The sequence below is a fragment of the Nerophis ophidion genome, linkage group LG09 (genome assembly GCF_033978795.1).
Source record: "Nerophis ophidion isolate RoL-2023_Sa linkage group LG09, RoL_Noph_v1.0, whole genome shotgun sequence".
In the NCBI taxonomy this organism is placed as follows: domain Eukaryota; kingdom Metazoa; phylum Chordata; class Actinopteri; order Syngnathiformes; family Syngnathidae; genus Nerophis; species Nerophis ophidion.
The window spans coordinates 20033231-20048197 of record NC_084619.1 but is presented as its reverse complement, the minus strand read 5'-3'; the positions used below and the strand labels follow the sequence as shown (position 1 = coordinate 20048197).

Genomic DNA, 14967 nt, shown 5'->3' with positions numbered 1-14967 from the left:
CTTAGACTTAGACTTCCTTTTATTGTCATTCAAATTTGTTTCATTATCTCATGGTAGTGCAGGATAAAAGAGCAATAAGGTGCCGATATAAATAAATAGATTAGTGTACGGATAAATAAATTGCACTTTTGCACATGCATCCATGTTTATGGATGTATGTTATATTGTCTTTATATTCCAGCGAGTTAATCCATTTTTGGGGTTAATTTAGGGGATTATTTTAATGCGTTCAAGAGTCTTACGGCCTGAGGGAAGAAGCTGCTACAGAACCTGGAGGTTCCGCTACGGAGACTGCGGAACCTCTTTCTAGACTCCAGCAGTGAATCGCTAGAATATAAAGACAACATAACATACATCCATAAACATGGATGCATATGCAAAAGTGCAATATATTTATCTGTACACTAATATATTTATTTATATCTGCACCTTACTGCTCTTTTATCCTGCACTACCATGAGCTAATGCAACGGAATTTTGTTCTTATCTGTACTGCAAAGTTCAAATTTGAATGACAATAAAAGGACGTCTAAGTCTAACAAGTGGCCAGATATAAAGTGCATGAGCGATTAACAGGAAAATAAGCTCTTCTATGTGGTTTCATAGCAAAAAATTCCAGCTGAGTTTTATGACGAGTCACAGAGTATTTTGTTTTATGTGTGGTTTAACATTTTTTTCTGAAGAAAAAAATATGTAAGTATGTACTATAATAGTCGGTGCCCCACCAGTTACAAAACCACCACAGGTCCAGAATCTCACACTTTGGGAAGTCATTCAATGTTTCTTGGAGCAAAACTACTCAAGCAAAATGAGATCTGCCCTTCATCACCCTTTAATTCCTCTACCCATCTTCACTTCCCGGACTTGAACCGTAGTCCATCAGGGTTTTTTTACTGGGATCTTCTAAACACACACTCCTCTGGCCTTGAATGCAGGACATAATCAAAAGCTGACAGGCTCATTTTGGCTTGGTTTGCGTGGGTTTATGAGTTTGTGGGATGGCTGCACGCTTAATGGGAAGCCAGCCGTAATACGTGGGTATTACTCCTTTTTCTGCATAGGTCTCGGTGGGGTCACAATCCCAATCTCAATCAGCCCACAGGCAGGCACGCATCTTTCTTGCTAGGTCAGGCTTTCGGATTGCACGAGAGGCCACCTTGTTTATCCTCCTGCATGATCCGCCATGCCAGGTGAGCACCACACATGCTACAAATATCCACCTGACTGATGATTAAGGTATCGTTTTAAAATGTGCACCGCATGTGAAGTAGCGGGACAAGGTCTGGCGTGATGAGGCAGATGCATTTGCATGTAATTAAGGTTGGATTTAAGTGTGCATCAAATGTGTCAGCCTGTGTGTATGTGTGAGTGTGTGTTTGTTTCAAGCCTCTTACCTGCTGCTGACCAGATGGGCTGAGCAGGCGACCTCACCCTCACCTCACTCTGCCACTCTGCTTAGATTAGCTGGTGAGCTGAGGTAAGGCACAATGATAGATACATCAGCAACCAACATCACACAGGCACATTGTTTTGTCTTGAAAATAGTTTTGGAATGTGGGTGTATGTTTTATGTAGTTGACTGAGTCGCACCCATAACCAGCAGTTAATGGGGATTATGAAAGCAGATGGACAGCCATGCTGACTGGCGAGGGTTCATTAACTTTGGGTGTTTCTGCTTCAATGGCTGCTTCTGTTGAGAGCTGGTATAAGGCCTGTGTGTGCGTGCATGTAGCAAGTTGGGATTGCACGTCCCACGAATTAATGCCGTATGGATGTTTATCAATCAGGGATGAATGCAGAGCTGTTTATGCTTGATTAGTTACTCTGGAGGCTCTGAAGTGGCTGCTGCCACAAATCTGTTTGCATTCGTATCAGTTTAACTTATTCTCTCTCTTTCCTTGTGTTTTCAAAGGGGAAGGCTTATGTCATGACAAAAACCTAACTGAAGAATTATGATTGAATATGATGCAATATGTTCAGCAGAGGACCATTTCCATTGTATTTCAGTGCTGCGATGCTGAAGATGAAGAGGTATAGTTATAGTGGGTCATTAAGCACTGAGCTGTGCCTGTCTATGGATTCAACCTTCACGCTGCAGCCAACTCCTGCCCTCCTCTTCCATGACTTAATAAATGCAACATGCATCGTGCAGGGACAGACATACCTGTGGAGAGCCAGACAGACCGACTGGCAGACTCCTTGGCAGATGGGTCATTTGTAGCGCCCTCCTCAGAGGTCCTTGTATCACAGATAGACAGACAGGCAAACACACTGTCCTGCAGGTTTGGTAGCAATGGGATCTGCAGTAAAAAAAAAGAAAAAAGAAAAGAACAAAAGAAGATGAAAAGGTATATAGAACTTCAACAAAAATGTTTCTTTATCAATAAATTGTATCGACACAGCTGGTTTCTTAATGAAGATACATCATTGATGATAAGCTTTTTCTTTGCTTCTTGGAGTCGATAAAGCTTTTCTGGCAGAATCACGGTGACAGCAAGACTCCAGGATGTTAGATTTTTTATTTCCTCTATTGGCTCAGATACCACAAAGGAACTTAGATGTTCAAAGGCTCCAAGGTTCCACCACTCTCTGCCTATAAAAAGCCCATTATACAGTATATAACCTCCAATAACAACAATATGCTATTTTGCATTTTAGATTTAGTCTTATTTATGGATGTTTCAATAAACTGTATTAATGATAACCGCAGTAACATTTCTAATGGTTATCATTAGTGTTTAACATTGAAATTATAGAAAAAACTTGATTGAAAACCGCACTTTGAACCCACGAACCGACCAGCGCTAACTCGCTGGCTTGCTTGAATGCTAATAGGAATACAAGAGACTTTAACTTCTCTCCCTATTAAGAAAAACATACCCCAATTCGAAACGTGTATAAACTAGTGATGCACCAACATTTTCGGCCACCAAAAATATTTGGGTGAAAAATGGAAACTGGACTTTTATCACTGAAACAAGGCTGCTAAAACTGAATATTGTGACGACGTAAGCAGAAAGCACACACTTTTATGGAGTAGGCATAAGCCAGTTATTTGTTCTTAAATTTTTGGTGGTCGAAAATTGGGTGCATTACTGATTTTAATAATTGATTGTTGTTTTTTAATTATAAAAGTGTCTGTATGTCACAATTAGGTGGCTTCCCAAAAGATTCTCGCATTCGAAGGAGCTACGAGCAATATAACCTTCTTCCTGGTTCAACCATGTCAACTTTACACCCTAGTATTACACATAAAAGTAACAATAAAACGTTGCATTATAGATAGAATATAGCGGTTACCATCGCATTTGATTTTTAGATCCTTTTGTTCTTGAATAGCTCCATTGCTCAAAAGCAACTCCAGTATTTAGTATTTAGTATAGACTTAATTTGAGTTGTTTTTGGGGTTATTTTCTCTTGTACACATTTTCTCGGCTTTCCAGTGTCTACAGACAAATTAGTTGTTAGAAGTGAGGGTGAATTGTTGTCTGGAAAGGCTTTTTTGTATATGTGGCCATGCACGAGGCAGTTGTGATTGACAGCAATAACCAACATTTATTTAATTCAGGCCGCGTGGCATTTTTTTTTTTTACAAACATTGACTTTTAATTGTGACAATTATAGGCATGTACTTGTGAAATCTGTTCCCTTAAGCCAATATCGGTTAAATACGCTAGCCGTTGGTGGTGTTCTTATGTTCTTTTTTTTTTTTTTTTTAAATAAGATTTTAGAGCCGGTGACATACAGCAGCTTTAATTGGATTGTAAAGGAACTCTTGTTTTCATGTCAGTGTCATACACATAATGATAATGCTACTCGAGGAATAAATATCAGATGTATTCATGGCTGTAGTTTAACTTCCTATGACTGAAGTCGTTTTTCTTTACTAAATAAATAGCACCTCTGCTGGTTGCAGCTAATTAGTTCACTCGATTGATGGATGGATAGATGGATGTTTGAAAATAATCAATCAATCAATCAATGTTTACTTATATAGCCCTAAATCACTAGTGTCTCAAAGGGCTGCACAAACCACCACGACATCCTCGGTAGGCCCACATAAGGGCAAGGAAAACTCACACCCAGTGGGACATTGGTGACAATAATGACCCAGTGGGACGTCGGTGACAATGATGACTATGAGAACCTTAGAGAAGAGGAAAGCAATGGATGTCGAGCGGGTCTAACAGGATACTGTGAAAGTTCAATCCACAATGGATACAACACAGTCGCGAGAGTCCAGTCCAAAGAGGATCCAAGACACAGCAGCGAGAGTCCCGTTCACAGCGGAGCCAGCAGGAAACCATCCCAAGCATAGGCGGACCAGCAGCGCAGAGATGTCCCCAGCCGATACACAGGCGAGCAGTACATGGCCACCGGATTGGACCGGACCCCCTCCACACGGGAGAGTGGGACATAGAAGAAAAAGAAAAGAAACGGCAGATCAACTGGTCTAAAAAGGGAGTCTATTTAAAGGCTAGAGTATACAAATGAGTTTTAAGGTGAGACTTAAATGCTTCTACTGAGGTGGCATCGCGAACTGTTACCGGGAGGGTATTCCAGAGTACTGGAGCCCGAACGGAAAATGCTCTGTAGCCCGCAGACTTTTTTTGGGCTTTGGGAATCACTAATAAGCCGGAGTCCTTTGAACGCAGATTTCTTGCCGGGACATATGGTACAATACAATCGGCAAGATAAGATGGAGCTAGACCATGTAGTATTTTATACGTAAGTAGTAAAACCTTAAAGTCACATCTTAAGTGCACAGGAAGCCAGTGCAGGTGAGCCAGTACAGGCGTAATGTGATCAAATTTTCTTGTTCTTGTCAAAAGTCTAGCAGCCGCATTTTGTACCAACTGTAATCTTTTAATGCTAGACATGGGGAGACCCGAAAATAATACGTTACAGTAGTCGAGGCGAGACGTAACAAACGCATGGATAATGATCTCAGCGTCTTTAGTGGACAGAATGGAGCGAATTTTAGCGATGTCACGGAGATGAAAGAAGGCCGTTTTAGTAACGCTTTTAATGTGTGCCTCAAAGGAGAGAGTTGGGTCGAAGATAATACCCAGATTCTTTACCGTGTCGCCTTGTTTAATTGTTTGGTTGTCAAATGTTAGAGTTGTATTATTAAATAGAGTTCGGTGTCTAGCAGGACCGATAATCAGCATTTCTGTTTTTTTGGCGTTGAGTTGCAAAAAGTTAGCGGACATCCATTGTTTAATTTCATTAAGACACGCCTCCAGCTGACTACAATCCGGCGTGTTGGTCAGCTTTAGGGGCATGTAGAGTTGGGTGTCATCAGCATAACAGTGAAAGCTAATACCGTATTTGCGTATGATGTCACCTAGCGGCAGCATGTAGATGCTGAAGAGTGCAGGGCCAAGGACCGAACCCTGGGGAACTCCACACGTTACCTTAACGTAGTCCGAGGTCACATTGTTATGGGAGACACACTGCATCCTATCAGTAAGATAAGAGTTAAACCAAGACAGGGCTAAGTCTGACATACCAATTCGTGTTTTGATACGTTCTAATAAAATATTATGATCGACGGTATCGAAAGCAGCGCTAAGATCGAGGAGCAGCAACATAGATGACGCATCAGAATCCATCGTTAGCAATAGATCATTAGTCATTTTTGCGAGGGCTGTCTCCGTGGAGTGATTTGCCCTGAAACCGGATTGAAAGGTTTCACATAGATTGTTAGACGCTAAGTGTTCATTTAACTGCTCCGCAACAATTTTTTCAAGGATTTTTGAAATAAAGGGAAGGTGAGACACCGGTCGGTAATTTACCATGAGGTCAGGATCGAGGTTAGGTCTTTTAAGAAGAGGATGAATAACCGCTTTTTTGAATGCTAGGGGAACAGTGCCCGAGGAGAGTGATAAGTTTATAATATTTAGCACTGATGGACCTAATAATACAAAGAGCTCCTTGATCAGTTTCCCAGGAAGAGGGTCAAGTAAACATGTTGTCTGTTTTATTCCATTTACACGTTGTAACAATTCCTCTAATGTTATTTCCTCAAAACGAGAGAAACTATTTTGGAGGGCAGTATCCGCCGTCTATACAATCGTGTCAGTGTTAATAGAACCCCGTTGTAGCTGGGACGCATTGTCTTTAATCTCCTTTCTAATGACTTCAATTTTCTTACTAAAGAATTGCATAAAGTCATCAGCTGAGTGGGTTGAGCTACTGGAAGGAGTCCCTTGTTGGGTTAGCGATGCTACCGTACTAAACAAAAATTTAGGATCGTTTTTATTACGGTGGATGAGATTTGAGTAATATTTAGCTTTAGCTAAGGTAAGCATGCGTTTATAAGTTATTAAACCATCACTCCATGCTTGATGGTGCACCTCAAGTTTAGTCGTGCGCCATCTGCGTTCCAGCTTTCTACATAATAATTTCTGAGCTCTAGTTTCTTCTGTAAACCACGGGGTGCGCTTTTTTGGAGCCTTTTTTAACTTTAGCGGTGCTATGTTATCAATGGTTTCGCGCAGGGCGTCGTTAAAGTTGTTAGTGAGGTTATCAATAGAGCCCACATACTTTGGGAATGGTGCCATTACCGAGGGCAGTAGGTCAGCAAGAGTTGTCGTTGTGGCTGTATTAATGTTGCGGCTGCTATAGCAGTTATTATTATTATTAGTTTGACGAACATGCGTCTGAACCTCGAATTTTATAAGGTAATGATCGGACAATACTTTAGTATACGGGAGTATCGTAACTTTGGAAACGGTGATGCCCCTGACAAGCACTAGGTCTATCGTATTACCGTTGCGATGCGTGGGTTCATTTATTATTTGTGTGAGACCACAGCTATCAATTACAGTCTGGAGCGCTACGCACGGTGGGTCCGATGGGGTATTCATATGAATATTAAAGTCCCCCATTATGATTATATTATCGGCGTGTGTCACTAGATCAGCAACGAACTCTGAGAATTCATTAATAAAGTCCGAATAGGGCCCTGGGGGGCGGTAGATAACAGCCAGGTGTAGAGGCAGCGGTGGGACACCCCTCATAGTAAGCACCTCAAACGATTTATATTTATTATTTATGTTAGGACTAAGGTTAAAGTTTTCGTTGTATATTAGTGCGACCCCCCCACCCCTTTTGAGCGGACGGGCAATATGCGCATGTGTAAAGTTAGGAGGACATGCCTCATTTAGCGCAAAAAAGTCGTTTGGTTTAAGCCAGGTTTCGCTGAGACCGATGACGTTAAGATTGTTGTCTCTAATAATATCATTAACTAACAACGTTTTAGGAGACAATGATCTTATGTTTAAAAAACCTATATTATAGGTAGTGGGCTGTTTCAGGGAATTTTTGATCAAATTATCCGTAGTAGCAATATTAATAATGTTGTGTTTATTATGCCCAGTGCATTTAGTATAGTTACGACCATATCTAGGAATTGATACGACAGGAATTTTCCGATTGTTTGATTGTTGCTTTGATAAACTGCACGCATCATGGTTAGCCACCTCAGTAACGGGGATTTTCCGATTGTTTGTTTGTTGCTTTGATAAACTGCACACATCATGGTTAGCCACCTCAGTAACGGGGATTTTCCGATTGTTTGTTTGTTGCTTTGATAAACTGCACGCATCATAGTTAGCCACCTCAGTAAGACACATGTCCAACTCTGAAACACTCAAAGCAGAAAAAACTTGTTCTAATTTAACAGACTCCTTACCCAGACCAGTAGTCTCGCATCTTTCATCTAAATCCGTCTTCGGGATGGAGGAAAGTGGTGTTCTGTGGGGATTAGCCTTCTGCTTTGTTTTTAGCCCCGCTCGGCATCCGCGTTTCCGATCACACCGCTGGCGTCTGCTCCGTAGACGGCCCCCGCTGCTACTAGACTCCCCTGCTTCACAGGCCGCTGGATGTAGCCGCCGATGTATTCCCATGCTAGTTAGCACGTTTAGCACGCACGCGTCTATCGGTCCAAAACGGCCCGACATGTCCACATCCAGAAGTGTCTGGCGGTCGTACGTGATCACGGAGTGACCACGATGTGAGCCAGCCATAAAGTTTGTGGAATTGTCCAGTATTTCTGCCAAATGTTCCATCTTTAGCAGGAGCTCCTCGAGAGCGCAGCCCGTCCGGGCGCCGCCATCTTGGTAAGTAAGTAATAAATATACACAATTAAATTTCAGGATTCCGTGTTAAACATATGCAGGTGTTGCTTGAATTACCGGAGGCTACATGTCTTGCCGGAACACAAGCTCAAATTTTAGAGTCCATCCACAGTGCAAAATGGCTTCTAACACTCACCATCATGGTTTGAAATAAACTAAGTTTCTTCCACATATCATAATAACTGGAGAACTAAAGGAAAAGGAATGGCTAAGTTTATTCACACAGAGACTGAGCAGGACAACACAAGAATCATACCTCTAAAGCAGGGATCCCCAAACTTTTTGACTCGGGGGCCACATGGGGTTAAAACAATTTGGCCGGGGACCCGTTACACAAAAATTTCGGTTCGGTACGTACCTCGGTTCAGAGGTCACGGTTCGGTTCATTTTCGGTACAGTAAGAAAACAACAAAATATACATTTTTTGATTATTTATTTAACAAATTTGCTAAATCTGCCCCCAAAAATATTTTTCTTAGTGGAATATTTGATGTGAAGTAATCGGAAACTTGGATAGGTCGATAATTCATAATAACATTGATTTTGATTCAATATTATGTTTTGAAAGTTTGAAAGAAAAAAAAATAGCTTTGTTTTATTAGTCATCGTTGCAACTTTTTCTAAATTACATTTAGCCTTTAAGCTTTTTTATTTCACTTTTGTTTATGTTTTTGTTTATTTTAATAGTACTTTTAGAATGTGCCGTGGGCCTTTAAAACATTAGCTGTGGGCCGCAAATGGCCTCCGGGGCACACTTTTGAGACCCCTGCTATGGATAATAAAAAATAAAATCTGATAAATCTATGGATAAAAAGCAGAGCCTGGCGACGCATGCGCATTTATCATACGTAACTCTCTCGCTCTCTCTGTCTCTGCCCCTCCCTCACGAATGTTGCTGCGTGCACCACTTTTTTTTTTTGTTTTTAACCCCTTCTTAACCCTGAACGTACATTGAAAATACACGCAACCCTAACTTAAAATGCTGGACATTTGAGGCATTTAAGAAACTACACATGGACAGCCCCGCAAAGAGGACATATCACGTGAAAAGAGGAGGTGTGGTCAGTCTATCATAGCTCAGTCGTTGCTAGCATGCCGTATGTTGTTGGTTTTTTTTGATTGATTGAAACTTTTATTAGTAGATTGCACAGTACAGTACATATTCCGCACAATTGACCACTAAATGGTAACACCAGAATAAGTTTTTCAACTTGTTTAAGTTGGGGTCCCCGTAAATCAATTCATGGTGCCTCGGTGTGCATTGTTTACACAACGTCACGTCCATTGTGTCCTGAGCAAGACACTTCACCCTTGCTCCTGATGGGTGCTGGTTAGCGCCTTGCATGGCAGCTTCTCCGTCAGTGTGTGAATGGGTAAATGTGGAAGTAGTGTCAAAGTGCTTTGAGTACCTTGAAGGTAGAAAAGCGCTATACAAGTACAACCCATTTATCATTTATTTATTAACGTGCGGTGCGCTACTTAATATGTCTGTGTCGTTCGGTACTCCTCCGAACCGAACCGAAACCCCCGTACCGAAACTGTTCAATACAAATACACGTACCGTTACACCCCTAATATATATATATATGTATATATATGTATATATATATATATATATATATATATATATATATATATATACTCCTCCGGTTCGGTTCGGAGGAGTACCGAACGACACAGACATATTAAGTAGCGCACCGCACGTTAATAAATAAATGATAAATGGGTTGTATATATATATTCCTTGCGCACAAATTGACTGAAAGAACACGCACTTGTCATGTTATCGATGGAAAAAAGCATTTTTAGACAATATGATTTGCCTGAGTGGCTAGGAGACACAGACAGTAATAAGTAGTACAAAATGGATTAGAAAGGAAAAATTTGAAAAAAATAATAAGTAAAAAAAAAAACTAACTTGGGGCTTCCCGCTTCCCTCGGGCCGGATTTTGGATACTGGCGGGCCAGATCTAGCCCACGGGCCATATTTTGGGGACCCCTGATCCAACGCTCTAATGTGTGAAGTAAGGGTGATCGATCAAGATGTTAATACATTGTATAGTTTTAGCGTACAAATGATACCAAAGTGATTAGATCAATGTTTTTTTTCTTGATACAAAATGCATTTTTGGTCGATATTGTTTACAAACCCGGGAAGTTACGCCGTTGTATACAGGAAGGCTTTGAGGGCAAAATCCAAATTATTTAAATGGGATCCAACAGTAGTCTTTGCTTTTTTTAAGTTATTGTGCACTAGACACTTTATTTTGTTAAAAAAAAATAATACATCATATTTCATCTGATTTATAGAAAATTCAAAATTAAATAAGAAAAGCTTTATTTAGGGTTATTGTGTTTACTTCAGCCACTTGCTGTTTCAGTTCTATAATCTGTTTTCAAAGTATCCCATTTGGACTCAAAATCAGATTAGATCTCAGGCCAAAAATATTGAACGGGGCATTGTTATTTTTTATCAATCAGTCAAAATGTACGAGTGTGCATGTCATTGTCGACTCACCTCTGGACACCTGCAAATGTGCACACAGTCCAATGAACACTTGTGTTGACATGCTGTACCTCACGGTGTCCCTTTGAATGTCCTTGATGAGTGTTAGTGTCAGAGTGATGGTCAGTGGTGAGGAGTGTGTAAATCTCTTGTCCGTCTTAAAACTCTCCGCAGTGGGCCTTACATTAGCACCACAGTTTACGCATCTGTCCTTAGGCGGACAACAGGAAGCTCAGAATAATAAAAGGTCGCTCGTGTTTGAGAGACTCAGTAAACAAGACAGAGGAGGTTTATTAAAACCTAACAGCTATTCACCAACCATTTGTCCTTCTATTTTTTTCTGCCCCCTTGTCTTCTCTACTTTTTTTCAGAAAGAGAAGCGATTACATGGCTCTGTCTCTTGTCTTTCATCTCTCTGTGTGAAGAAGACAGGAATGAAGGTCTTCTGTAGCGTGTAATTACACTGAGACATCCTGGATGAGGGCGTCTGTCTCTACAAACAAAATAGGAGCCCCTGCTAACCTTCCTAAATACCTCTTGATGAGGTAAGATCTGAAACGAGACATTGAATCCCCCGCAGGCCCCTTGTCTTTACCTGCCACTTATGGAACCCAAACAAGTGTAATTACAAGTTTATTTATTTCGTTAGCAACGCTGACACTAACATATGCGTGGCTCAGATCCAGCGCTATGAGAACAGAATACAAAGCTCTGCCATTAATTTTAGACATAGACTCATATTTATGACACATTTAAGTGTCTTACCCATGAGTCATGTCGTTGAATGATCATGGAAGGGCAGATTTTTATGGGCTTACATTGGTATTAGCTCAACCTCTAATTGGCCTAAAGCACATTTGCATTCTGGGAAGGTAATAATGTCGCTCTTTGGAGGCACTCTAAGTGAGAAAGCCAATGCACTCTGACTTAATTCTACTCACAGTATACAGTATGTGCTGATGCCTCCAGATGGATTTTTACTGAGTGTGATATGGCCATTTTGCATGAACCATTATACACGTATGCAATTCTATAGGTCAGAAATGCAAACTTATTAGCAATGACGATGATCTTTGGTCAGCCTTTTCTGCAGTGGGATCTAATTTTATCCAACAAAACTGGGGGGGAACTAAATTAAAGAGAGCTTAGACGACATGCCTACAGAGCAACAGGCTATATATGTGATGAGAAGTCTATTTTCCCTTTTGTAACTCTTCCCTTTTGAGGCTTTACACAAAGATCCTCCGGTGAGGTCAAGCAACTCGTTGTTAGAGAGCTAAGATCGACCTGAATACGCTGAACGTCTTTTTTTTTCTCGTGTAAATCCGCCCCTATTCTTTGAGACTTATCTGTTCTTCTGAACTGCCTGGGAGATGAAGTGAGCACAGCTCAAACAGACTTGGCGTCAGACAATGGAGCAGGTTCTTCCATTGCACTTAGCTGAAGCTGCTGAATAGATTCTGAATAGACATGAAGTGGTGCGGCCATGCATGCTGGACAATAGCTAGCTCAGCAGAAAGGCAGCCGATGACCTCAAGGTCTCCTCGGGCTCTGTCCGCGCTGATCCCTGAACCCTGACCACACAGAGTCAGCATGGAGACCGCCGCAGCTACACAAATCAATCAATACAATTTGTTAATATGGTTATTTGATACAGCTTTTACACGTGTACGATAGGCACCTAAAATACTTGGCAAAAGCCACAATTATATTTGTTTTAGCAATGCTATTATGACCTTAGAGTATGAATATATAAACATTTTGTGATGAGCGTTACAGACCCTTATAAAATACATCCCATGTAAAGTTGTTCTTTGTCCCACAGAGTTTTAGATCCCTGGTTTGTTGTCTTTAGAAAGGGTGCAAGAGGTGCAACATTGTACACAATATGCAGTAAAATAAAGGTGGAAAAAAAACGTTTTCACATCAATGAGGCTTCAAAACAACGTGAAGTACAGAGCTGCTGGGGACTTGGAGATAAATAGCGTTTTGTTTGCTTTATGCATAAACAAATACTTTAAGGTAATATCTCCCAGGTCATAAGTTTCTTCAAATGGAATTTTAGGATCATATGCTAGCTGTTCTACGAGAAAGTGTTTTACTATGTCAAAGTGACTGCTGTAAACAAGGTAGCAACAAAGGTAATGGTGGCTGTAGTGTATGTTTCTGAAAAGTTCCAGCTCTGGTGTCACCAAATATATAAAGCATTTAAAATCCAGACTTCAAGTTTCCCCCTCTAAAGTAGTTGCCCGGGAGTCTGGAGCTATGCCTTTTATACAATCCTAGAAGGATTTTTTCAGGTTCCTCTGCCATCAGAGTCAGGTCGGGTTAGTAGGGAGGTTGCCCAGCATGGCAATATGATTTTCAGTCAGGAACTATTGGATGCTAAGGGCATTGTAAGCAGACATGTTGTCATAGTAAAGCAGTCCAGGCTAACTTTGCCCCAACTCTCGCCTTTTCTCATGCCCTGAACAAAGCAAACGTTGCAGGATCTATTTGTAGACATGCTGGTTGATGGTCCGACAGTAGATGATGTCATTGACATCAAAGAATGCAAGCAACATTAACAGTCCCGGAAATTTTCTTGCAGACCTTGTATGTTGAGATTTGGATGGTAAAATTGATACTACACTCATTCTTGCTAGTTTGCAGGCAACTGTAGATTTTAAGGGTAGGCTCCATTTTCACCATACGGTTTTTCAGAGGTCCTAAAATAACTGATCTATATTGTACTACGGTTTGGCGCACCCTGCAAAACAATGACTAAATTAATGGATCAATGCACACTTCAGTCTGTTCATTGGTCGACAGCAAATATCACTTATGTGCAATAATTGGAATGGAATTGGAAGAACACAAAACATGTTTTATCTGTATCCAGGCCAGAGTTATTCTTGTAATTAACTGCCACATGCCAAGAAGATGTTTGATTGCCTCAATTGTTATCCTTGTGTGCTTTACATTCGTTGAATTTATTGGAGATTTACACTGGGTCGTGTAAAGCTGCAAAGTCATGTTTATGGAGATATAGCATACATCCCACACAGTGGAAACAAAAGCCAGATGATTGTTTATCATTTTAAACATAACAAAACTTACTACTGGAAGCCAGCTCCTGCTATTTCACCAGCACCCCCAGATCGACTTATCAAAAAGTTTACATATGGCTATGTTGTCATAACATAATGCTAATGTACATTTTTAATAATGACTATTATGACAAGTATTTATAAACTCCCTACTTTCGCCTGAACAAAAATCCACTACAAAACAAACACCATCATCTTTCTTTACTGTTAATCAAACACAAATGCCACAATATAGACTAAACACACACTAGCAGTTTGGCTCCCCTTGTGTGTATTTGAAGTGGCAACCCCCTCCCCATTTGTGTTTATTCTAGGGATTATTCCAACCTAATCTCTTTAGAGCGTAATTCAGATTAAATTCTGTGTTATTATTATTGCAATGTCCATTCCCCACAGCCCTGCTGGGAAATCCTGGCTGCCGTAGTGCTCCTGTGTTTGGAAAATTGATTAAAACTGCTGACCACTGCCCTACATAGAGCAGGCTTTGAAGCGTGGATGAAAAGAAAATAAGAGGAAACACAAATGCTCCTGTAAAAAAGAATGTGCCCACTTATAGAACTGATGCTTGGCACAGTGGCAGTTAGTGTAAAAATCGACCACTGATCCGGAGCGTTATTTCTTATTGGAAAGTTGTAACCAGACACGGCAGATGGATTGTCTCACATATTTAAAGTGAGGTTAGAAATTATTTGGAGGAGGACAGAAAAGTACTTACAAAAACTGATTATCAATTGTCTTTTGTTGAAACGAAAAGCCTCTCTTCATATAAAACTGTTGCTATGTACCTCCGATGTGCCCCATCTAAGAAAATATGCTTTAGTAGCCCACTACTTGGTGAAAGGTCAATATACTTTAAAACTGGAAGCTCCTGGAGTCACTTTTTCTAGATAGAAAACATACACAAAGTCCCTTAGTCCCACCAACACATAACCTGCACTTTACATCCTTCCACTGCTTCCCTTTACTTGCTTGTTTTTCTCAATTAGGATGAATTATGGAACTGCATGGGGAGAACAGGGACAAGGAAAGCTTATTGTGATATTACCCTTCGGCATTCAGTCGATGAGTTGGTGAGAGAAACAGAGTGCGTTGTGGATATTCTGGTCTCAGTGCTTCACACCCCTCATAGTCTTAATGGACCACATGATATGCAACTTTAGCCAGAGCCTGTGCAAGTGGGAGGCAAGATGGAAAGTGGACAAGCAGGCAAAGATTGGAATTATTGCTC

General features: G+C 40.7%; 1 protein-coding gene and 1 long non-coding RNA gene across 8 annotated transcripts in view; one reads left to right on the top strand and one right to left on the bottom strand.

The window, feature by feature from the left end:
- unc5b (unc-5 netrin receptor B) overlaps positions 1-14967 on the top strand; it is a 132478-nt gene that overhangs the window by 19238 nt on the left and 98273 nt on the right. The gene's annotated exons all lie outside the window — the stretch shown is intronic.
- LOC133558777 (uncharacterized) overlaps positions 1-14967 on the bottom strand; it is a 28324-nt gene that overhangs the window by 10996 nt on the left and 2361 nt on the right. The window contains exons 2-3 of the long non-coding RNA XR_009807985.1: positions 2165-2300; positions 1395-1472 (exon numbers count right to left, since the gene is read on the bottom strand). This is a non-coding gene — a long non-coding RNA (uncharacterized LOC133558777). The remainder of the gene's footprint in view (positions 1-1394; positions 1473-2164; positions 2301-14967) is intronic.